At 40.1% G+C, this 26,719-nt stretch overlaps 1 protein-coding gene across 6 annotated transcripts in view; it reads left to right on the forward strand.

The window, feature by feature from the left end:
* Window positions 1-26,719, forward strand: part of Bmpr1b (bone morphogenetic protein receptor type 1B) — a 323,473-nt gene that overhangs the window by 221,258 nt on the left and 75,496 nt on the right. The window contains exons 1-2 of one of the 6 annotated variants that reach the window (XM_060392622.1): window positions 11,108-11,365; window positions 15,648-15,843. The exons of 3 other annotated variants lie outside the window; for them this stretch is intronic. The gene's annotated coding sequence lies outside the window, so the exon portion shown is untranslated. Of the gene's footprint in view, window positions 1-11,107; window positions 11,366-15,647; window positions 15,844-20,998; window positions 21,075-26,719 lie in introns of those variants that run through there. 2 more of the 6 variants (XM_021657665.2, XM_060392623.1) reach the window with 2 other exon arrangements.

Below are 26,719 nucleotides of genomic sequence, written 5' to 3' on the forward strand. Positions count from 1 at the left end.
CTTGACAGGCTCTCAGACGCAGCTGTGATAGGATGGCAGCCCTCTGATAATTTCTTTTCTTTCTTTTCTTTATTTTTCATTTCTTCAAGGTATTATGTGTATATGATAATAATAACAACACACATATACATTTAGTACTATGAATGCCTGACCGCAAGCTCAATTTTTCTTTTTTTAAAATCTATTTATTTTTTCACTTTATATCCTGATTGCAGTCCCCCTCCTCCCAGTACTTGCCCCCTCTCAAACCCTTCCCCCTCGTTTTCTTTTCTCCTTCTCAGAGAAGAGGAAGGTCCCCCATAGATACCAACCCGCCCTGGCACATTAAGTTGCTGCAGGAGTGGGTGCATCTTCTCCCACTGAAGCCAGACATGGCAGCCCAGTTACAAGAATGGCATCAGAGTCAGATAGGGCCCCGCTCCAGTTGTTGGGGAATCCACAGGAAGACCAAGCTGCATATCTGCTACGTACGTGCAGGGGGCCTAAAACTAGTGTCCATGCATGCTCTTTGGTTGGTGGTTCAGGCTCTGTGAGTCCCCGTGGGACCAGGTCAGTAGACTCAGCAGATATTGTGGAATCCTTGACCCTTCTGGCTCTATCAATCATTCCCCCAACTTTTCCATAGGACTTCTAGGGCTCTGTCCAGTGTTTGGCTGTTTGCATCAGCTGCTGGATGAAGCCTTTCAGGCAAGTTGTGGTAGGTTGCTGTCTGCAAGCATAGCAGAGCAAAATTAATAGTATCAAGGATTGGTTCTCTCCCATGGGATGGGTCTCAAGTAGGGCCAGTCATTGGTTGGCCGTTTCCTCAATCTTTGCTCTATCTTCTTCCCTGCGCATTTTGTAGGCAGGACAAATTTGGGGTCAAAGGTGCTGTGAGTGGGTCCTCTGATATTTTCTGTACCTCAACATGAAGTCAGTAAATATACAGTTCAGAAAGGCTTCCAGCTTCATTTTCCTGTCCTGTTTCTAGAATGGCGTAGGGTGAAGATCAACACAAAGAGAGGGTTTTAGAGGACCAGTAGGAGGCGGGGCTGGGGCCTGGGGCCTCCGTTCGTGGAGCAGAGCAGACATTTTTGTTCTGTTGTCGGTTTCTGCTCCTGTGCATTCCACTCCAACAAAAAGGAACTGCTTCTTAAGCAAGTGACTATAAAGCAGCTGGCCCTGCCGAACTCCCTCCCAGTTCCTGTTTCTTTACACATCCTTGGCGGAGGTGCTAATGAGATGTGCTGAGCACTTTGAAGAGTTGCCACCATATAAACCTCTGAGAGACCGCCAAGTGGAAGTGGTGGTGATGGTTGAGATCACATGACTGTCTTAATAGGCCTTAAATCATCTCAATGAATGCACATTTCACTCATTTTGGTTAAGGTTGAATCTGAATGTTTCGTTTGGCATAGTCTTTGAGCTAACTCATTGCTTGTCTAAGTTTTCACGTTCTGACTGGGTGTTTGGCGTTTGAAGTCTTAACCACATGGAGTCCTGACTGCAGTGAACAGCAGAGCAAGCTGATCGGGTAATGGAGGGACCACGTGGCAGGGAGTGTGTGAGACAGGAATGGGACTCAGTTTCTTGCCTTCCCCCAAGACTAGTAGAGATTGGATTTTGTATTGTTATATCCCTAGTTGCATCTAAGGTCACTATGGCTACAATTCCTTTTACCGGGTTCCATAATATAAATATTCTGTTCCTACAATTTGGTGCGTATTGAGTATCTTCTGATTTACGGTAAGGCCAGTGACAAAATGGATCTCTGTATCGCAGGATAGCGCTGAGTTCTATGAAGGCCAAAGTCTAGCTTTCCCCTCTACTCTAATTTGCTGTGGTAGAATAAAATTTACCCCAGAGATTTTGCCATACTTTCAAAAAACAAAAACAAAACAAAGCCATGCTTGGTAAATTCCACGCCGAATCTCAACCTTTTAAAACGTTTTCTTGTGTGGAATCTGGCAGAAAAAATGTTAAGGAGCTTATCAAGAACTGTTGCAGACAAGAATTCAAAGTTGTCTAAAGGTATGCTTTGAATCTGGAGACAGGTGAAGGGCAGCTAAAGGGGTGGCTGTGTCAGCATGTGCACACACATGCACACCTGCTGAAGAGATAGACACCATGTGTTTTCAGGCATCACTTAGCTGTCAGCCATCTGCCATGAGGAGAATGTTTTAGTATAGACAATCAACTATGTGAATATTAAGATTTTTAGCATGTTGTAAATCCAAACCAAAAATTATGGTATCATTGCTGCTTTTACACGAAAGCATTTTTATATGTACGGAGGATGTCAACATAATTTTCAATTAAAATTGGCTTTCTTAAACCCTTATATTTTTCTTAGCATTACTTTTTGAGGACTATTTTGAGCCACGTCTACTAATAATTGTGAAACTCATGTGTTTTGTTATTTAACAGTACTATTGTCAAGGTAAAATATCAAAAGGATAGTACTGCTAAACAAAAACAAAATTTTATCATTAAGAATGTCTTCAATTCTACCTTTACAAACTTCTCATATTGAGGTACTTCTCAAATTATGGAAACCAGGTTTTCTGGGTTATCTCCATGTGGTATATAGATAGAGGACAACCTGTGCACTTTCTTGGAATGTTTAAGCAAGAGCTATATTGGTGGCCTGGATGCCCATCTCCAGAACCCACTCAGGAAATGCAAAAGACAAAATGGAATTCTTTTGATAATTTCATCCCCATTTAAATTTTTCTTTTAGCTTCCTTCTTTGGGGCACATTGGATTTCCACAAGTGTCATGCATACTTGTCTTTAGGATGGAGGGAGGGATGGTGATTCTAAGAGACTGGTTTTGGTATGAGACTTTACTCATCTTCCTTGTCACTGACCAACATTGGAAGCAAACAGGTCTCGTGGGTTTGGCTTGTGGAGGTTTTGAATTTCTATGCAAGGATGCTAATTTTGTAAGGAAGACAGTGGCCTTGAAAACCTTTTAAAACAGAGCTGCTAAAAAGCCAGTTTGTCATAGGGACTTGGGATTGCCATAATGTGCTTATTCCAGCGTTCAGGTGCCAGGGTACTGAGAGTTACAGCGCATCTCATGCTTTTTAAACAGACAGGCATACAGACAACGGGAGTCTTTAGCAGTTGACAGTTAGCATTTATCAGTTAGCTTTCTGTAAGGAAAACAAAGGACATCTTCAGAAAGCCCTTTCCTGTACAAGGGAAAGACCTGCTTCCCAGGTTCTGGAGACTTGATCTTGTCGTGTCTTCCACAGATCCCCACCCCCAATCCAGCCATGCTGTCTCCCCGCCTGCCATCACACAGATGTGCTCAGGGGAAAAAAGGAAGCACGTTTCCTCAATCACATGGCCTTTCACATTCCTTTGAAAAATGTGGTTGATTAAACTGCTACAGAGAAAGTGGGGAAAATGTTTACAGAACACGGCTTCAAGTTAAGGTACTATGAATATTTTGTTACAATTATTCTTATAAATAATTTACGGGCTGTCGAGAAGAGTCCCGTCTCTCAATGGATCTGTTTCTGCTGTTTCAGGGCTGTGGGTTCCCAGGGCCTTGGTGTCGACTTCCTCTCAATTCATGAAACCATCTAACCTTTCTTTTCTCCGGCTCTGTCAGTCACGTTCCATTATAGGAACACACCAGTGTATGTGAGGCCTCCCTTTACTGAAGGGGATATTTCTGCCTCCGATATTTTTGCAGAACAAAAACGCAGTATAGTGGTCCTTGCCTGTGAAGCATGTGGGTCTGAGTGTATCACTCATCACTTGCTTACTCACAGAGCTCTCATCTGTAAACAGGAGCACCTACCACACAGGGTGAGGGCTAGATGTGGAAATGTATTAGGGATATAATATGGGGAAAACAGAAATACCAGGGGCTCCCCATAAAGCACATGCCACAGTCATCACACCGATGTCCTCCGTGAGTTACATTGATTGGGAAACTGTAAACTCTTCTTTCTTGGGTTCTTTGCCACCAAGCTCTTGCCAAGACACCTTCTTCCCATTCAATTTCACTTCCGTATTTACTAGGGGATAGTTTTTTTTTTTTCCATAATTTTATTTTTCTCATTAGTTACATTTTGTTAATTCTGTATCCCAGCTGTATCCCTCATTCCCTCCCCAATCCCACCCTCCCTCCCTCATCTCCTCCCTGCCCCTTTCCAAGTCCACTAATAGGGGAGGACCTCCTCCCCTTTCATATGACTCGCTTTTGTCAAGTATTTTGCGGACTGGCTCCAAAGTCCTCCTCTGTGGCCTAACAGTACTGCTCCTCCCTTGGGAGGTGGGGAAGTCAAAGAGCCAGTCATGGAGTTCATGTTAGAAATAGTCCTTGTTCCCCTTACTATGGGAAACCAATTGATTACTGAGCTATCACGGGTCACATCCGAGCAGAGGTTCTAGGTTTTATCCTCTCATGGACTTTGGTTGAGTGTCCATCTCAGAAAAGACCCTGTTCCCAGATACGTTTGGTCCTTGTGGAGCTCCTATCCTTTCCACCTCAAACTCCCCTTCTTTCATATGATTCCCTGCACTCTGCCGAAGGTTTGGCTGTGAGTCTTAGTATCTATTTTGGAGCACTGCTAGGTAGAGTCTTTCAGATGCTTTCTGCGGTAGACTCCTGTCATACGTTCAATTAGGGGATAGTTTTATTGCACGTGATTAATCTCAGAATAATCCCAGATATTACCTCTCGATTGACTGTCTATGGTTAGGGTACAAATTTGCCCTCCTAATCTGTGTGTAGAGAAACACTGGGAAGAAATCAGAGACTAGATTCCCATACATGGATTGTGTATATGGAGCCTTCAGAATGGAGACATTCTGAAGACTAAATCTTTCTTCTGTAGCATTTTCCTTAACAATCAGTTTGGTTAATTGTATTTGGTAGTTTAATTGTCATAGTTTCCTATAATTCTCAATCCATTCTTCAAATGTCCATTGCTTTACCACTCACACGTGGCTGTTTTTAACCTTTGTGTGAGTGTGTGTGTGTGTGGTATGCACCGGCTATGCATGTTCATTAGCATGGCATTGGTTTTCAAAAACTAGTCTCTAGGAAAATGACCATTGATTTGGGATAGCATTACGTCACTGACTTATACTTATTTGGAGCATCTTGCTTCGATAAGTTTGCTTGTGCTGCTGATGAAAATATCCATTCCCAGTTTCTATCTATTATGGCATTCTATAACACAGTCTGGGGACTCATTTGTTCTTTTCAAAATTTTCTTCAGATTCTGTTTGTGAGTTATTGTGGTTGTGGGTGTGTTGTGGTGGGTGTGGGTGGAGTACAATGACAGAAGGGCGATGTTGCAGCCAGTGTCAAGACGATATCATGTCTGTTCAATACCACCAGAGCTCTTGCGTATTAATAACAGTGTTTGTATTAAATGGAAAATGATTCTGACTGTGGATTGCTGGCCCAATTTATATTAACATATTCAAAGTGTTTCCTAAAAGTGTGGGTTTTTTTTTTTCCTGTTGCCTATGTGAATATCAGATTCATTTTAAGTATAGTTGTTTTATATGAAAATTTGCATTTTTAGTTTTTGAAATACATCCTCAGTAAAATTGTCTTCGGGGGGGAAAAGCCATCTGCTAAGGCTGTGAACACTTAGTTCACAGAAAAAGTTTTGAGATGTTAAAGAAGAGACAAAGTCTGGTTGTCTGTTTATATTTGTGTGTGGAGTTTTTGTTGTTGCTAGTGGTAACTATAGAGAATTATTTTAAACAGTACCCTTTTAATAACAATAGTCTTCCCAAACATAGTGTGGCATAGCTTTAAACTTTATTAAGTCTGCCTTGTCCCCCTTCCTCTCCCTGAGTAAATGGAAGAAAAGTTTCCAGGCTCCATGCTGTGAGTTTGATTGATGTCCAGAACATCTGAAGGACTTTTGTGTCCTGCCTGCTCTCCATGAGTTCATAATGTGTGAATACGTAAAGAAGGTCAGCCCTTATCACATGTAATCGAGGCCTGAAAGCAGATCGGCAGTGACAGTCAGAGCCTGTAAATAAGGGCACAAATCATCGCCTGTGCGGCTTAGAAAAGTTGTGGGATCTTTGCTCGCTCTTTTTACCCCTTCCCACTCAGGGGACCTTGGCAGAGCAATGAAAGCAGGGCGAAGACGTGCTCAGAATAACGTGTCGCTCCTGCGAGGGAGGAAGGGATTGTGTATTTGTCATGATGTGACGGTCTTTCACTGAACAGCTGAAGGCAGCTCTGGGTTGTTAGTGACTAGCGGTGTGGAATGCTGCAAATTAGGACAGGGCAGGGAGGCGGGAGGCTTGAGAGACAGCCCGTAAGATGTGGTCTTTACAGACTCCAAAGTCAGGGAAACTGTTTCCGTACCTTGAGTTGCATTCCATTCCCCTCTTATGGTAGAATATTAATAGTTTGTTTTTAAATGTGAAGTAAGTGTTTAGTTAAAAATCAGAATTATGCAAGGGGTTGCCAGTGCTGTCCTGCAGGCAACACGTGAGAGTTTAAAAACTATTGTTGTCTCAAACTCTGTGGCATAGTAAGGATCAACAATGCTCCAGCCTCTGAAAGGAACATGAAAGTTTCCATCGTCCTGCACCTGTGCGCTGCAACTGATGTCTAAGTAAATTGTATTCCAAGCGACCTGAGTAGAAATGCTGGGAGAATAATTACAGTAGCATAGACCTTATTGCTCTGCGTAAGAATAAGCAAAGATTTTGTTACATTCTTATAGACACAGAAGAAAATATTGTTCATCTTATTTCCATATCTCTAGTGGTTTGCTTCAAAAATATAATCAGGTACAAGATGTAATTGTTGCTGTCGGTTTTGTGAAATGGAGAAATGGTATGGAAGCATTCCTTTCCCAAGCATATCGGATGAGATTGAAGCTTCCGTTTTAGGATGCAGGAGCCTTCCTGGCTTCTAGTTGCTTTTCCAGCCTCCTAGTTGCTGCTCCCCACCCCCAATCTCTGGATATTTATTTGGTCATACTCAGCTTCTCATATCTCTGTCAAACATAGCTCCTAACGTTTATTCGTAAATGTTTCTCTCTCTCTCTCTCTCTCTCTCTCTCTCTCTCTCTCTCTCTGTACAAGGGTTCTTTACACTGGAAATCTCTTTGAAGGTAGAGCTTTATTTTAGGTTAGTTTTACTTTACTTGTGGATGCGTGTGTGAGTGTGTGTGTGCGCATCCATTCATTTAGATGTTTGTGCCTCTGAGTGTGCACGCACGTGCGTTGCTGCATATCGAGGTCAGTGTTGGGGGTCTCACTCTATTGCCGTCTGTCAGTGAAGTTTAGATTCGATTTCAGCTGTCTCTGCCTCCCCACACCCCCCGCTCCAGCTTGGAGTTACGGATGTATAAGTGCTGCTATGTCGGGCTGGGCCTGAGAGCTCAGATCCTCATGTTTGTGCTGTACTGTGGGCACTCCTCAGTCCATGGAGACCTAGTTATAAATGCCTGTCTTAGGTAGGTATGGCCTGATCCCCAGGCACCGCTGAGCTCTACTGGGTAACCACTGTTGCCATCTTCTCCTCCCACTACAGGATAAGGCAAGCGCTTTCCTGAAGGCAGGCATTGCCTCTTTTTATTTTCTCATCATATTCACGAGATACAGGCATACCTCCCCCAATGTACACAGACATAAAAGTCCCCAGCAAAATGTGAGATCACATCATAGCATTATCTTTAACAATCAGGAATATGGAGTTTACAGGTGAAAATAAATCACAAATTGAAACTGGCAACAAATGAATATTTAATGGATTAAGGCAAAATAAATGTATTCAAAGAGCTACCTCCCTGAGTAGAATCTGAATTATTTAAAAATGTATGTTGTTTAAACAACAATATTACCTGTCATGGGAATGGTGTGGCCAATGCAACTTTGGGTCCTATTCTATTAAAGGAGGGTAGTGAAGATTCGTGTCAGAGGGCAGGGGAATGGTTAGCGAGGGTTGTCAGGACATTCCCGCTCCTCCCTGATATCTCCCTGCGTTCACGATGGCCTCGGGTGTGTGCTAATTCACTTGCTCACTGCATGGAACCCACAGCTGACCAGCCAGTTTACTGTGGCTGAGTGTGTAGATGGTTGCTCTGGGCTGTACAGGCAACACAGTTGCACCCTATAATGCTGCCAAGATGCTGTATTGTAGGGCAGGTCATTCTGGACACAGGTCCTGCGGATGTGCAGCATGACCTGCCCTCATGTTGGCAGTGCTGGCCACACTCGGAGGTGTCCAGTGTTGAAGTGAGACCTTTACCATGTTTGGTTTTTTTTTTTTTTTCATCTGCAGATTTATCAAGTCCTCAGGGTATGTGCTGACTGCAGAGGGAAGTCACCTTTTTTCAGTAGAAGCTGAAGAACACCTAAGATATAAGTCCTGATGAGTCTCTTTTCTTCTATTACTTCTTACAGACAAGGACTTTTTAATTTTACCCTTTTTTTTTTTTAAGCTAAAATAAAGGCTGGGGGTACAACAGAGTTAGCTATGACAGCTTCATGAAAAAGTTTGCAATGAAGTCATCCAGTGCACGATGCCTGGTGCTGGTCAGCACAACCACTAGAGAAGAGGGTGAATCTGGGTTCAGCATGAAGACGCTGGTGTAGAAGAGGCTTAATTACATTGGGCTGTGGAAACGAAAGTGTGGACTCTGAGGAAATGATATGCATTAAGGAGAATGGGTTAAATTCTATAAAACTCTGGAGGTTTTTCTGAGCTGGATTTCTTGAGAAGTATGACTGTTTTCGATAGATTTTTCATTGAGTCCAATAGTCTAGGACCCGATTGTGCATGATAAAGAACTTCCTTGTTGGGACACAACATGTGTAACAATGCAGAATTGGCAGATGCTGTGTAAGGTTTTTTGTTTTGTTTTGTTGTTTTGACGTTTCAGAGTGAAATCCACATTAGCAAAATCTTGATTAAATAGAAACGCCACATTTTAAATCCAATTATCATTTCTCCCCACATAGTTTGAAATTGAGGGTATCCTACACCCAGAATCCTAACTGTTATATTCTTTTCATCACACCCCTCAGTTGCTCGAAAGCCTTTAATATATAGGTTCTGCTTTGTGACCTGTATTCAGAGTCCTGGACACTCTGGTTCCATGCTGTCTGGCTTTTTCTCCAACCAATTGTGAATAGGAGCTGCCTGTTCCAGAAAGGTTTGTCCCCACGCTGCTGCCTCACAAATGAAATATTATTCTTAATTCGAGCCCCGCTCCTCTGATTTCTCCCCCTTTAGTGCCTTCATGCTGCACCCATTCTGCTCATCCCTCAGTATCTCGTTCACTCATCTTCCAGTCTCCCTCAACTCTGAATTTCTACGAATGCTAGTGTGGGGGTGGGGTGGGTGACTTAGAATACCCCACTTTTCGCACTAATTTGTTGTCATGGATCTTATTTTTCTGTGGTGTAGAGTGCTCAGTTAGCGCATCTACTTCAGCTACCATTTGACTCAAAATTCAGAAATAGCTGCTTGTATAATTAGGTTTTAACTCAGAAGTTGGATTCTGGGGGAGAGAGAGGACTGTTTTTTTCTCTGAAGATGTCTTTTTGCCCTTTTGGGGGGATATGTGACAGTGGAGCTGTCCCACACTTCAGCCATTCAGTCATTGCCCAAAGCTTAGGCAAAGCTCCAAACTGGCAGAGGACCCGCAGGTCAGTATGGCTCTGAGCCCAGCAAAGAAGGTTTGAACAGATTCCATTGCTTAGTTTTTGGTCTGCATTTCCCCTCTTCCTTGATCGCCTCTACTCATTTGCATGTTTACTATACGTCCGTGTGATGTATTGTGATCATTTTCACCCCCGGTTAGCCTCTTGTACCCCCTTCCTTTTCCCACAAGCCCCTTCTTCCCACCTAATCCTCCAGTAGAGAAAATGACATCCCTTCCAGCAGTTGTCATTAGTTCCCAGGAAGGGATGGGGAAAATGGCAGAAGTTTTTGTTCCAAAGCTTTTCTCATTAAATATCAAACAAATATATCACGGTGATGTATTAGATCAATTGCCTGAAATGTGTTCACTCTCATAGGTCCTTTGTGTGTGTGGAGGGTAGAGGATGATATCGAGTGTCTTTATCAGTCTTCATCATCTTATTTTAGAGAGGGATTCTCACTGAACTGGAAGTTTGCCAGCGTGGCTGGCCAGAAAACACCAGGGATCTGATCTGTTTGCCCCGTGTCTGTCTGCAGTGCTAGACTACAGGTACCTGTGGCCATACCTGTGTTTTGTTTGTTTGTGTGATTGATTTTACTTGAGTGTAGGGGATTTGAACTCAGGTCTTCTTACTTACACAGCAGTCACTCTTACACACTGAGCCATCTCCCAGCTCCTCTCATACATCTTGGTCCGGTAAAGTTTAGTACGTACTCTGGTATATCTACCTAAAATAACGTTGTAGTCTCCATAGGCACTGACAATTAATTTACACTTCTTGGTTTTATTAACAGTCTCAGAATAAAATGAGACTCATATTTTTAAGAATCTCTCTGTGGGAAAACTTTTTCCAGTCTCCTGGAAAGATGGATATCAATAAAAACAATGCTCTATAGTTAAAAATAAAAGAATTAGTGGATTTTTTTGTACATAAATTTGGTAATATTCAAAAGCACTGTTTTTTTCTGTTCAGGTAATGAAGCCATAGCCGTTTAGGGAAAATTGACAAATGAGTAGGTAGCCAGAGGACGGCAGCTCACAGCATCCGCTAAGATACTTTTAGTCTAGGACCCTTTTCCTCTCTGTGGGTTGGATTCAGAGTCATTTGCTCTGTTATTTAAATGTCAATGCCGACTATGAAAACCAGGGAAATTGTCACTTTGATGTGTTCAACCGTCTCTGCCATTTCATCCAAGAAAAGAACATTATTATATCTCCTTGTCTTCACATTCTTTTTTTTTTTTCAAATATGCCAGTTCTTTGTTAGAAAAAAAAAAAAACAGTTTGGCAGGAGAAGTAAACTGTTTTCTGACAGCAAAGCGCTGGTATGGTTTGCAGTGGCTTCTCTCATTGCTGCCTGAGAAGGGGGGACTTGGGTGCTGCCTAGTCAGGGTGGAGCCTCATGTGCACTGGCCCTGTGTGGGCGTCTGGGTCAAACTCCTTTCTTTAGAAAACAATCGGAGAGGGGTCCTTTCCGCCTTTGTTGTCCTCTCCAGGAGGTGATGCTGAAATACTGTGGTGACAAAACCAGTTTGTAATAGGCTTGTCTTTGGGTCTTGTCTCGGGCTTGCTGGCCCGGGGCTTGCAGGAAAACCTAGTATCCGAGGAGGAGGCAAGAAGCTGCAGGCAGAGCAAGCCATCGCGGTGGCTGCGCTCCTGCAGTGGGCTGGCTCCCAGAACTGGAGGAGCAGCTTCTCAGTTCCTTGATCATTTCTTCTGCCTTTGCACAGGAGGGTAAGATCGGCGTCACACACCACAGTGCTGACGAGTCCATGTGTGATTTTGGGGCTTTTATCACACTGAAGGGCACAAGTTCAATGGCTAAAACTTCCCACCCCCATCCTCCAACTACTCTGTGTTTTCACTACTTTCTCTCTCTGGCATAACTCTCTAGGTAGTTTATTAGGATGATTGTAAAGTGTCTTAAAATCTCTTCTTTTTTTCTAACAAGAGCTAATTTCAGTCCAATTTGGAACTTTCAGTATGGGCTTTAATTTTCAGCAAACTGTGAAAGTTTGTATGTGAAGAAGCTAAGACCATAACAAAGAAACAAAGTTTTAACCAGTATAATTTGATTTTTTTTTAGAATTTGTAGGTTAGTTAGTTAATTTTGAAGGCCAGGGTAATTTGGGGGTGGATGTATTAAGCAAATCTCTTAGCTTTACAATTACAACAGTAACAGTTTGTGGATGTGTGAAATATTTTTCTGCATTTAAAAACAGTGGTTTGATGTGTAATAATTTATCCAGAACTATTCTTACATCAAGGTGACTAAAATGTAGTAATTTTAAAATGTTTTACTTGCTTGAATAAAAGAATAATAATTTTAAGAGTGGGTAAACTAATTTTTAAGGTAGAAGATAGGCATCTTAATGAATATGAAATACTTTCTTTTGGTAATGACTGAAATGATGGATTTATGATGTTGGAAATGAGGAGATACTGGCTTTGTAAAATTAAGCCAAATGATAAAGGGACTATGAATGAGTCTAACGTGCATTTATAGTTTAACCTTACAAAGATAACTTTCTGTAGGATGAATTTAGCTGTACTGTTTATGATCAAGGTATCTTTTATCGATTACCCTGTACTTTTAACTGGTGTGTATAGGGTTACTTCTCTTATAATCTCCGTGATATCATATTTGTTAAAGCATTTTATGGCTTGCCTCTAAGGAAAACTACTCTGAAATAAAAAGGAATGAAGGATGTAAGTCAAGTCAAAGCAGTTATAAAGACATGTTAGGTATATCATTTATCTAGCTTATTAGCTTCTTCCCACAAAGCTGTTATAATCTGATACTTCCTAGAAGAGAACGTAAAAATCTAAGGAAACATGCTTCTTATGGCAGTTCTGGAAAGCTCTGAGCAAGGGGGCCTGTGAGGCTGAATTCTTATTTCTCTATTCAAATTGAGAATACTTACAGCCTAAAACTAATTTTTAATTTTCTTTCAGTGTTTTCCTCTAAAGATAAATACCTGAATGTGGCATCAAATGATGCCAATGAAAGCAGAGACCATGTAATAGGCACAGACTGTATGACTCATAAACTACTAGTTTAGAATATAACTTCACGTATAAAAATGCTCTCTTATTTCTTGTCTGAGGAGGTAGAATCTCACAGACAGTCCTTGTTGCCTTCAAGGCCATACAGCCTTCCTCGTCCAGGGGTCCCTCCTGCCTGCACATGTGCCTGTGATTATGTCTCTATGGGTGTGTTTCACACAAGCGTGCACAGGTGTATTTGTGTAAGCATATGTCTGTGTACATGTGTGTTTGAGCAGCACAGTAATCGATGACCCTGTGTCTAGCCTGCTTCTGATGCTTATCTCGGCCACATCCTGGCTCTGACGACTTAAATAGCTATCTTTGGTATCTCACTTTTCTCTGCATAAAGTGGTTGTGATAATTCTATTTCCCACAAGACTGGTCTAATTACTGAATGAGCACGTAGAATAATTTAGAGTAATACACGATATGCAATAGTAACAGAAGTGATATAATTACCAAATTCATCATTAGTAATCAGTTCACACAAGAATAGAAAGTTAACAAGTTGGAAATGTATAGAGACCGAATTGTGAAGAATCCTGGTGTGGGTTACATGCCACATCCTGACTGATGCTTCCAGCTTAGTCATCAATTAACTTTAACTTCTAGTGATGAATTTTCTGTTAATAACATTGTATAAAGTAAGCTTCATGTTCCTAATGTCTTGATGGATATGGATTGCCATAAGGGCTGCACATTTAACTGTTCAGCAACAACCAAACGTTGCCAGATTTCAGTTTTTAATGACAACTTACATGTTTTATGGTAATTCTGCAGTAGTGTTGATAATAAAGACATTCTCACACACTAACTCATCTGAGCACAGGTCAATGAGGAGGTCACAACTCTGAAGCAAGCAACAAAGTGAAGATGAATATGCTGAGATGGTAAATCCTTACTTCACGTAACTGTTTCCAAATGATGACAAGTGATACGTGTGGAGTGTGAGTCTGAATGTGTACAGCCTTGCTGTTCTCTCAGAGTGACTGAAAGGAGAATTCTTTGTACTTGGGACAGTGGTATGGGCGGCCTGTGTGCAGGGCAACAGATCAACTTAAATCTTCACACCACCTAAATCTTATCTCAGACATTTCACCAGAGCACACACAGGCTTAGAAAAAGTGAAGTAAGAATAGATGTTGGTGGAGATTTTGAGATCCATAGCTTTTACGTTCGGACACTATGACTGTTTGAGAAGTGAATGTTTTGAGCGCTGGAAGGTGTTTCAATATGATATTGCCTTCCTAGCAGTGAAGATATGACCCTTAGTGGGAAAATTCTGAAATGTTCATTAACTCTTCAAACCCATGTAAGAGCGACACTCTCCCCATACACACACACTTTGACCTTTGTTGTGTAAACAAACTTGAGAAGTATCCTCATGATAAGGCATGATGCAGCATATAAACAGTATTAGAATACTATTTTGGTCTCTGCCACTCTAAAACTTCTGCTGCAGGGACTTGGTGATATTAGAAATGTGCTCGATTCACTGACCTAAAAACTAATAATAGACTATTTATTGTTCTTCACACATGGAGGGAAACAATGTGCCCTTCCTGGCAAGGGCTGGGCTCACATTTTAGCATTTAGCCAGGTAAAATTTTCATTCAGAGCCCTGTTTAATGGATACATAAGAACTCTGAGAGTTTCTCCCCTATATAATCATGGTGTGGTTATATATCAGTAAAATTAAGCTAAAAGTAGACATTAACATTCTATTGTTCTAGTTAAAGGAAAAAAAATATATGTAATATAGGAAGTAGGAATTTATTTTCTCTAAATACAAAATATTCCCAAGCCTAATGAGCAAAAAGTAGATCTTATTCTCCAGGGTCCTTAGAAATTAATATAACCCAGATTTTATATACTGTTTCTTCAATGCCAGACAATATGATGCAGTTTTTTTTCTAGAGTAAAATGTTTGTTTCTGACCTGGTTGACCCTAGTGAATAGTCTGAAAATCCTTTATGCAACATTCAAGCAAAATTGGGGGAAATTGAGTCTACCAGGGGGAAGGCACTGTAAGTGGCTATGCACATGTGTTCTCAGACCAGGACGCCATACTGTTGGGCACCAAGGTTTGGTAATATTTTAAGTGAAAAACGATCCTTGCTACCATATGGCGAAATGTAGTGCAAAATCCTAAACTGTGAGACCGACACAGCTGTCGAGCGCATACACGTGTGTAAAGTGCTCTCTGCTGGAGCTATTATGTGGCATTTCCAGAGATTAATCTTGGCCTATTAATCCGTAGTCACTGCAAGTTGTGGTGAGCGTCACAGATGGATGGAACCTGATCTCTGTGGTAATTTACCTGGGAGGGAAGTGACCAAACTAGGGTTTTCAACTTAAACTCCGCAGGCTGGATTGGTTAAGAATGATTAGATAGAGATTCAAATCATTGAGTTCCATCTTTCCAGGAGAAGTTGCCATATTTGAAAAGTGCTTCTAACTGTACACGTCTTATATGCTGTATGCATGTCTGGGCATGCATGATTTTAGCTTTAAGTTACAACTATGTGGAGGCCTTTGGGAGGCTAATAGTATTAAGAATGTCCAGGAGACATCTAATTAATTGTTGTCCTATGTAAGCCAGCGAGCACAAAGTGACATTTTAAAAATCTTTTCTCTGAGTCAGGCAGTAACGGCACACACCTTTAATCCCAACACTCAGGGAGGCAGAGGCAGATGGATCATTACGAGTTCAAGGCCAGCCTGGTCTACAAACAAGGCTACACAGAGAAACCACCCTGTCTCAGGGAGAAAAAAAATCTTTTATTTGTTGAGAGCCTGTCAGGAACAAGGCTGTGGGGGATACTTTTCCCTAATTTTTCATATATTGATTTTAAGAATTCATACAAGAAATGAAACAGATCTTCTATAAGTAAAAGTGACACTAGCTAACTATGCAAAGATTGTCTTTAATTCTCCATCAGTCTGAATGTCTTCCTTCTGACTCCAGGTGAACTCTTGGTCTTCTGTCATTTTCATCTGTATGTAGTCGCTTTGCAGCCATAATGGATACATCCTTTGAGAAACTTGTATCAATACGCATAACGTGATTTTGTGACTGTGCACTAAGAAAAACTGCCCGTGTTCCAGACTTCTCCACCACCTTCTTAACTCTGAAGAAAAAAAAAATGTGTGGTTTTATGCAGGTACTGTCTTCAGTCACATTCTTAACTCTATAACATCATGTTATTGGGCTGGAGAGATTGTTTACTAGGTGAAGGGCTTGCATGAAGATCCAAGTCACATCCCCAGAACCCAGGTAAAAAGCTAAGCATGGTGGCACAGTTTTGTGATCACAGCATGGGCAGGGGGTGGGAGGAGACAGCTAGGTCATGGGGACTTGCTGGCCAGCCAGCCTAGACTACCGAGTTCCAGGACACTGACACACCTGTCTCAAAAGACAGGGTAGATGGTACCCGTGGAAAACACCTGAAACTGGCCCCTGCCTGCCACATGTAAACAAATGTGCTCATGCACCTGCACCCACATGTGCACTTGAAAACACACACACACACACACACACACACACACACACACACACACACACACACGGGTGCATGTTTACCTCCTATTTTCTGTGCTGCTATTTCAGTTATAAAGAACAGACCTTTTAGCAGTTAAGAAAGGTTGAGTGCAGAACAATTGAAAGGCACAGCCTCCCTGGTGTGCAGGGAGTCCAGAGGCCCACCCTTCTTGCCTTAGACTCTGCAGTTGCTTTCGCTGGCATCTGACACACACACGTTTCTCTTCCTCCTCACTCCCCAAATACTGAAAGTCAAACCCCTTTTTCACTCAGGTATTTCTGATATGCTGTCTCCATAGGCTGGAGAATCCTCTCCCTTTTGGCTCTGCCTGTCCCTGTTTGCATAAATGTCATTAAGTTAGATGACTAACTTAGATGACTAAATTAGATGACTCCCTTGCTGTCATCCCTCACCGTACATTTTCACTTTCTTTTAGAGTAGGTATGATTTATCATTACATGTGCCAAAGCACTGGTGAAAGCTTACATCTCAGAAGAAAATCTGTGTCCTGTATTCATAGCTGTCTCCAGAGTCCACAGCATCTGTGTGAGGTGTTAGAGGCATGAGCCCAGCCAGGCACCCTCAGCCTCATGTGGGCTACATTGCTGAGGGGTACAGTTATTACAGCTTCTTCCTCCTACTCTCCCTCTCTCTCTCTTCTTCCTCTTCCTCCTTCTCCTCCTCTTCCTCCTTTGCCTCCTCCTCTTCCTCTTCCTTCTCCTTCTCTTGGCTTGGATATGCAGAGTTAACTGATAAATGTTTCACTGTCTTTTATTTTTAACTTCTGGAGAGAGAATTTGTTTAGCTACTGACCTTAAAATAGTCAAATGAACCCAGCTCATGTGTTTATTCACCCAATACCAAGATGGCCTGGCAGTTACTAGCACCCTGGGCAGACACAGTTGTGGAAGAAGCTTTCATTTTAAGTTAGAATCAGAAACATTCAGTGCTTAGAATGTAGCCCAGTGGAAGATCTCATGCCTAGCATGCTCTAGATCTCAGCTCTATTTCCAGCATTAGAAAAGTAATATTTAATGTAAGGGCTGGTGTCACTTACAGCAGTGTGAACATTCCCAGAACCCCCTCACATATGACGAATTGGCTGTCATCTACCTAGTAGTGTGTTTATTAGGTATATTCTTAAATAGAAATAATTCTTACTGGAACTTAATTACCAAGAAATGGTTACTACCATAATTAATGCTATCTCAATTCAGTGGTTTCTACACAATTATCTTAACAGAAGTGTAGTATGGTGATTTTTTTTTTCTTAAAAAAAACTTGAAATTCTAGATCATGAGGTGCTGGGAAGAATACTGTGTGAACACTGCTGTGAGAAACAATGGTTCTGTCAGATTCTTAAGTCCGAATTTCACTTCTTGGTTAAAATAATAGTTGCACACTTGATATCTCATGAAACACATAATACGCTTGGCATTTTTTAAGTCATGTCTTGTTGCGATTTTTTTTTTAATTTACATTGGTGTTCTACCTCCATGTGTGTCTGTATGAGGGTGTCAAGCCACTGGAACTGAACTGCAGACAGTTGTGAACTGCCAAGTGCATTCTCGGATTTGTACCCAGGTCCTTTGGAAGAACAGCCAGTGCTCGTAACCACTGAGCCATCTCTCTAGTCCCTAAACTTGACTCTTATAAGCACTGAACAGCCTTTAGGTGTGAGGCTGGCCTTGTATATCCCTCGTTTGAGCAGATTCTGGGAACTTAGTGTCTGAAACTGTTTCTCGTGTCTCCTGTAGTCCAGTTGAAAATGAACATTTGTGTCTAATACACTGACTAAGTGTATTCGTATGTGTTAAGCATATGTTGTGTCTGTAGTACTTTCTCCTCTCCAGTATTTGTCTCACACAGTACCCATAATCATCTTGGTTGTTTTTTATTTTTTATTTTTTGTCTTTTTTTTTTTTTTCAATGCAGTTTATTCAGGAACCTTGAACAATCCTCGGACCCTGGGGAAAGCCAGCCCACAGCTTAAATAGCCTCTGGGTAGCCAACCCAGGCGTGCCACGTGGGCAATGCAGATAGGTCCACATACATGGAAGCAAGCCAGATCCTCGGCCTTAGCCAAATGTGGAGTTGTTCGTGACAGAGAGCACTCACCATCGGGAAGGTGGAAGGCGGAAACCAGCTCCATCTTTAAGGCGTGGCATTACACAGCTCTCTACAGTTCCCCCTTTTTGTTTTAGACGCATCAGGCAAGAGTAGAGGTCTGATCTCTGATATTAGAAATAAATTGGGACTCTGTACTGATGTTCATTTAGGTGTCATCCACCCAAAGAGCATCAGACCCGTCTGATACCTTTTTCTCAGAGGCGGGACCTGGGGCATCAACCCACATGCAATCAGACATGCTCTTCTCTGGGTTGTTTTTAATTTAGGTGGAAGTTTTATGTATGAGGAGATAACTAAGACTACCCTGTTATTAACCGTGGAAGCTCAACAAAGTGAGAACAGCCCAATAGGAACTGTTAGACAACAGAACATTGCATATAGATAAAGTTTGATTTCTGTTGACTCTCAGATATAAAGTAGGAAATGGATTTGCAAACTCAAGAAATACCTTTCTGTTATTATGCTTATACAACCATTCAATTATAAATTTTGAACAATACAAGAAAATTATATTCTCTCATAATAACCTTTGGCCTTTCTCTAGCAGATTACCCTTTAATCCAAAATGAAAATTTAGATCAATATTTCAAATACTCTCTTCAAGTCTAAAAGTAAAATCGTGCTGATTTGTGGTTATGTTTCATTTAGTGATTATTCACTTTTGTGGGACAAATTCCCAACAGTATATTTATTTTGGTTAAAGTTAATATGTTACGATTATTATTCCATTACAAAGCAACAGGCTCATGTGTCTGTTTTGATTAAAAAGAAAACCCACATGTTAATGTTTTGTGTGTAACATGCTGTATTTACCCATGAAATAGTAGGGGCTGTTCTGGCAGCTCTTTGTAGGAAGAGTTGGGTGGCTCTGAATATAGCTTTGCTATTGAAATCAGGTGAGCAGTGACCTGGACAACAGCTTGGGAGGAACTCCAGCCTGCCACAGTCACAGAAGAAGGGCAGATGGCACTTTGTTGAGGTTTCTGACAAGTTGCCCTTTAACATCATACTCTTTGTTCTATGTCTTGTACATATCTATAAATGTGTTTCTTATACATATGTTTTTATAGGATTGCTTCAGTTTATTGAAATCAGACAGTATTAGTAAATATTTTCTACTTAATTTCCTATGCCTGGAGTGAAAACACGTTATAAGGCCTGGATGTAAAGAAATAAGAGCATAAATCACATGATTTCTACACAGGTATATGGCATTCCTTTGATTGTTTTTGGCTTGGATTTTAGGAGTATATACCAAGAAGCTTATTTCTAGCACAGGCAATTTACTGGCAATTATGTGTGTTGTTAATCTATACTACTTAGCCTTTCCAGTGAAAAATGTAATTTTCTGTGTTTTTTAAAAATAGACTTAATGACAAACATCTTGCAAATTAGATTTTCATATATTTCATCTCTCTCTTTGCTCAATTTAATCTATCAAAGCCACACATTGTTGAAGACATCTGGTATTGAGCTTAAGCAGCTGGATTTCATTTGTAAAGGTTTTAAGCAAATTTTGGTACTTGCCAACAATAATACAGCAGTTGGCCAGTGTTGTTTTTTTTTTTTTTTCCCCCTGTGGCAGCTTTGTGCAAAGTGGCATGGGAGCCCTGAGTTCAGAAGCAGGTGATTTTTCTGCCTCTTTTTGCCCTGACTAGAGGAAGGTAAAGGTTTTATCAGGTGATTCTGTGCTTCTTCAGGAGTTATGTATACAGCACTTACTATAGATAGACAAATCCGTGTGTGTGTGTGTGTGTGTGTGTGTGTGTGTGTGTGTGTGTTAAAGGAGGAAAGAGAAGGGCACTGAATGCCTGGGTTTGTCTTGTTTTGTTGTCTCCTGGCTCAGACTTGCTGCACTGGCTGTGGAGAAGGACTCAGCGCTGAGCCATGGGAAGCCAGCTGGGTAACTCTTGGAGCAAAAAGTATAGGCATTCCCAGCAGGATTATTTGTTTCTTGCCTCAGAATCAATACATATCATCAAAATATAGGTGCCAACACTACATCAAATTTATGACAGTTCCAATATAATAACCTCTCTCAGGGGATTTCATACTCACTGTAATGAATCAGGAGATTTTGTTCATTCTTTCCTGCAGAGACAATCTCTAGGGACCCCCTTTCTTACCAAAAGAAGTAACTGTTTTGTTTACATGTATTTAAAGGGGATAGAATCCTAGATTTCTTGGTTTCCCATACACACACACATATATATATATGTATATATTATACATAATATATAAACATGTGTGTATACAATGTGTGCATATGTGTATACATGTATGAATATTTGTGTGTAAAATCCTACATAAGTATATATAAGTATAGACTTATATATACTATATATAAGTATAAAGTATACCTATATAAGTATAAAGATACATGCATATATATATACAGATATGCATATGTGTATATATATATACCTATATATACATACATATATATATAACTAGTTCCTGTTTATTGATGCTTTAAAACACCTGTTTGGTTCTGGGAGCTCTCTCCAGAGTTTATAAAGTTTCATGACCTACCTTCAGAAAACTCCATATTGTTGACTGCCTGTAGCTCTGTGCTCACCCCTAGTCACATTAAACATGTTCCCAATGAAAATAATTTATGTGTTTGTCAGTGTCTAGCAGTGAGGAAGACTGTTCTGGGAAGAAACCAAGTCATAACTCTCTTCTTCTGGAAAAGTTCTGTGCCAGGATTCTTACTACCTCAGGTTTGTATTGTTTTGCTCTTTCTGAGTCCAGGATTGAGTTTTCCAGACAAACCCTTCTGAGTTCCAGGGAAGTATGGAAACACACCTAGGGAGTGAGTGAGTGAGTGAGTGAGTGAGTGAGTGAGTGAGTGTGTGTGTGTGTGTGTGAAGTTTGTTTCTTTGAAGTTAATACATAGTGAATGTTGTTAAAATTGTCATTAACTGCAAATGTGCTCTTTTTAACCTTATCTTGCTCTATAAATTAGCACTCGGGCATTTAGGGGTGATTCTATATTCTTTTAGGTCCTATACTTACAGCAGTTACTGTAGTCAGACAAACCTAGGGTATCTGTATCAAATTAAAAAAGGGAAGAGAAAGGGCACTAAATGCTCGGGATTGTCTCCTTCCACGGTCCATGTAATGCTTGTGCTACATCTGCAGCTTTCTGAAGTTTTTGCAGGAAGCTGAGCAATGCAGCTGTCTCTAATGTACTGTGAACCTTGAAAGGAATTTCCTTTCAAGTACAAACGGAAGTAGTTTGTGTGTGGGATGATGGAGCAGAGGGTTTTATTTAACAGAAAATAAAGTGCTATTATGTGTGTAAAACATCCACACATCCTAAAACAGCCCTCGTAGGAAGGTATGGTAGAGGCACCTATGTACACATTTGAAAGAGTCCTTGTAAACTCTTCATGATCTGCTTCTATTTCCTCGTCTTTGGTAGAAGCAAGTGCTGCGTCTATTTTTGGTGACTTAGCAAAGTCTCGTTGTTGGTCCTAGAGGTCGACCAGAAGTTGGAACCTCTGAGTGTTTGCTTTAGTTTTCAGAATTTACATGTTTAGTTTAGGACTGCCGTTAAGGGAGAACAGAAATAAGTGACAGCCTAGACAGAGAGCCATTAAGGAGACCTCGTATAAATTGTAATGAGGATATTGAAGTGTAGCTTTCCACAGTGATGGCTTCTGGCAGGGGGAGCAGCTGGTGAAGGACTGTTTTTGTTAAAGGGCTGGCAACCAGGACTTTGGCCATGCTTTAGTGTATATATGGGCAACAAAAATGGGATGCAAACAACTACCACTACTGCTACTGTTACCACTACTGCTACTTACTACTACTTCTTTCTTTTTTCTTTCTTCTTCTTGGAAGGGGAAGATCACAAAGGGAGGGAAACAGACCTGGGAGGACTGGGAAGTGAGTAGGATTAGGGTTCATGATACGAAATTGGCAAATAATAAAAAAATATTATACATATATTCTATATATACACACACATATATATACACATGAACATCAAATGAGTTGCCAAAAAAGCATCACCACTGCAGAGGATCAGTTTGAATGTCTGACTGAAACAGAACCCGGGACTTTGTTTTTGCCCATCTTCTTTATTCTATTTTATTCTACTTTATTGAATGCATTTGTGCTCATGGCAAAGAACTTTTATGCTTGTTTGTTTTGTTCTGTTATAAACATACAGGTATCTACAGTAAGAGAAAATATCCTAAAGACTACATTTAAGTTCTAGGGAGGAAATTGCACACCGCCTGGAAGAATAGAGCAGCTTTTCTCTTTCTTCTTGAAATACTTACCTAATGAGGTAACTTGCAAAGTATCTCAAATAGCTCTGCCTGCAAAGAAGACATCTGATCTCTGGCTTTCCTCCTGGAGAGTTTTAGCACCTCTACAGATTCATTTCTTAATGCTAAAATTATGTGGTCATTGTTCCTTTCCATTGCTGAGCATCCCTTGTCCAGTGTGACCCTCTGAATTTACGCATTGGGTTTTATGGCATCAGGCAGCTGGGGTAGGTTTGGGGAAAATTGATCTACTGTTTTTAGTAGGTGAAGTTGTTGTCGTGCTTATCCTATTTTTCTACCTCTCCATTGATTATTTATCCAGTGAGCATAAGCGTACACGTTGGTTTTGAAAGCTGAATGAGAACACTCATCCTTTGTCTGTGGCTTGTTTTCATTCTTACATCTGTTCCAGAAAGGGTTTTACAGGTCCACTGAAGATGTCATATCAGCTGTTTTTATTTTATAAGACACATGGGCAAAATTAGTGCCCTAGAAGTTCTGTAATGCTTTACTTTTTAGTCTACAGGTTATTTTATTATTCTCATGCTTAAATAAATCATTACCTTTTGTGTGCAAAATAATCAAGAGCTTGGAAGTAAAAATTTAGAAAGCATACTTATGGTTTTATTAAATATTAGTAATATAACTGACATAATTTATTGGTATTTACAACATAAGGATGCAAAAGTTAACATTTTTTACTATGAAAATTCTTGCTACTCTTAGATGTTAGGCATAAGGAAATCTAAGAATATTTTCTTTTGAAAGTTATGCTAATTTGTTTTTTAACTCTTTAGTAATTTATATACTATGACAATGGCTTAAGATAAAACACTAATGCTTTATTATTTCATTATATAAGTAATGAAGCAGGCTCAAAGGAGCTAAGTAACATGTTGGGTCATAAAGTTAATACAAGGAAGTACCTAGATTAAGATGGCCTGACTATTATGTCAATTCTGTTATCTACCCTGTAAATATGTGTTAAAATTAAAAATGTGGTTTCATCTTAAAAGAAGATGCAAAAATGTAAAGCATAAATTTTTAGAATCTTACAATGGTGAACTTAAGACTTTAGAGAAGCAAACCACAGAAAAGTAGGAAGTCTGCACTCTTGGAAAATATGCCTTGTTTGCGTGGCTTATGAAACCGAGTTGCTGTCAGCTGTCTATGTTTTTAAATAGACAGAAACTGAAAGCTAAACAATATAAACATCAAAAGTAATGAGCAAACTGTTCAAAGGAGAAAGATGTAGATATGACAAACAGCTAAATAAGAGAATTATAGGCTCAAGTAATAGGAAATACCAAGCTGCAATAAGCCAGCTGACAAAGTAATTAGCAGTTTGGAATTACTGAGCTTTGGCAAGTTAGGAAGACACTTTGCTCTTAACTGCTGTTCATTATAAATTGTATTCCATGTTGAAAGAATGACCAATCATTCGAAGAAATTGAAATTGAGTAGAATAGTCCTAGGCTAAGTAAGGAATTGGAAGACATGGCATTTCCAAGGACAAGCAACAATAGAAATTGATAAATGGAATTTATCAGTTAAAATTAGTTTCTGTGCTTCAGAGTATATGTCCAAGAAAGGAAAAGGATAGCCCACTGAATAAAAAAAAAAAAAAGATATCCAAATCATATACATGATAATAGACATTTCTTCAAGTGAAATGAAGAAATCAATGACAAGGCATTATCCTATGCAAAAGTAGGCAACTGTCTATAACAGTGGTCAATAAATGAATAGACGATCAGCATTGCTATTTATTATAGACTTCAAACCACAGTGAAATACTGCTTTCACATCTGCTAGCTGGAGGTAATAAAAAGTTATAGTTACAAGTGACCAAGTGGTTTGCTAAAGAAGATTACATGTGTGCACATGAATGTTTACAGTGGCATTATTTAAAATAACTGCAGAGTGTAGGCAACCCAAATATACATCAAGTGATGAACAGACTAAATAATTATGGGATTTTCTTGTTTTTGTACATTTGCAGACTTTTATATAATAGTAGAGAGTAAGAAATGAAATCAAGTATGTATGCCTCCTACTCCATGTCAGCTAGAAAAATGCATTTTCTCCATCTTTTTTTCTTTCTATTAATTGAAGGCTCAGTTCTTGCAAATATTGTCTATAATTAAAATATTGAATTATGGTCCCTATCTGGACTACTGTTTGCTTTTCATGATGTCAATTACAAAATTTCCTATTGAAAATACGAATTTTAGTGAGGTAGTTTGTCATTTTATTACTTTGTTTATAATAAAAACGTTTTGTGATTAAGTTATGTTAGTCTTAGTTCAGGTTGGGTTCATTTCCCTTTGCTACCATAGCAAGAGCAGTCCACCTACAATTGTGTTTCTTGCTCAGGTCGAGGGAAACAGTGTCTTGCTGGACAGTGGCTATGTGTAACTAAGAGTCTGGTCCTGTTAACTTGCCCATCAGCCTTTAACATGGCTTCTTCCTACCCACCTTGACACAGTTCCCTGAAGGAAGGCTGGTTCTGGAAAACGAGTGTTCATCTCTTTTTCTGTTGGTGATGAAGTTGAAAAGCTTTTCATTCCCACAGCATAGTGCTTGGTGGGGAACTCACCCACAGTGACTAGCTCATCTGCGATAGGAGGCTCACACAGTCATAAAAAAAACATATTTTTCTAGAAGATTATTCTTATCCTTTTCTCGTTCAGGGCCACGGCCACGGGTAGGGAGGGAAATCAACCTTGGGCGAACAAAAGCTAAGACGTTAGCGCTTGAGGAGCTGGGGTTGATGTGGTGATATTACCTGAAACACCAAAGCTGAATGGGGAAAAGACCATACTTTTCCAAATCATGTCCCACTGTCAGCATTACACAGAAACTTGTTGATTTGAGAAAAGAAATTCTGGGGTCCTCACCTAGATCTGTTGAGTCTCAAAGCCCTCAGAAACACATTTTCTAGTAGGCTGGCAGGTGCTTTTGCCTGTAGTAAAGTCTGAGCAGTACTTCCCTACATCATGTTGGACTTTCAGTGTCAAGTGCAAAGACTGTGCTTCATTCCACAGGCAGTGGGTGTTCAGAAGACATTTGCGAGCACCTATAGGATGCTTCAAGGGCTTGCTCTAGATAGAAGAGTCCTCTGCCTTGTTTTTCTAGTGAAGACAGTGCAGTTTAAGTAGGCATGAAAATGCTATAATATGCATTTTATATTATATTATATTGTAATATGCACATAATAATGCTATGTGAACCGATTAATCCATGTTAAGGACTATATTGACTTGTAGTTTCTTTTGATTGACTGATACTTGTCTATACATTTAGGAATTTGAAAGTTTCAAAAGAGTAAATTTTATCGACTATAAATTAAAGTTACTTTACTTTGTGTCCTAAATGTAAACCATTTTATGTGTTTTTTTCAGACCTGGTCATGCTTTTAAATCCCCTACCTATCCTAATAATTTTAGAAAACAGCTAAGGACATTTCTCATGTCATTGTACTGTGTAAAATTTTCCAAAGTATGTTTTGCATTTTAGATATTTCCATTTCTCTGGTAATCTTATTATGTATCAAGAATACATGATGTGCTGGCATCTCCTGGAATAACACATTTATTCCAAACACAAATAGACAGACTCAGGAAAACTAGTCATCCGAGAAGTTTACCCAACAGAAACCTATGCTGAATCTAAAACTAATGGTCACAGTTTTCATCAAAGCCAATGTCTTACGTTTGCTAGTCTATACCAAGTATATAGCACTAGGTAAATATTACCGAAATATATCATCTAGTCCTGTATATAATAAACAGTGTGTGGAAGCTGATTATTTTGGGGAGGAGAGCTCCTAGCCCATTTTCTAGGCTGCTCCTAAACTTGTATTATCAGAGAGCCCTCCCACAACCTCTGGAGAAAATAACATGGCAGGGCATCCATCATCACACCTATAGGAAAATAAGAGGTTTTTTTATCTGTAGACCTGACATGGGAATGACTTCACAAAAAAACTTATTTGTGTTACTTTGCCTTTCAGAGCTGTGTTGATAATAGTTAGAAAAGAGCATTAAGATATAGAAGGCAATTTCCTCTTAGAGAATGCCCCGGGG

The sequence above is a fragment of the Meriones unguiculatus genome, chromosome 10 (genome assembly GCF_030254825.1).
Source record: "Meriones unguiculatus strain TT.TT164.6M chromosome 10, Bangor_MerUng_6.1, whole genome shotgun sequence".
NCBI classification, from domain to species: domain Eukaryota; kingdom Metazoa; phylum Chordata; class Mammalia; order Rodentia; family Muridae; genus Meriones; species Meriones unguiculatus.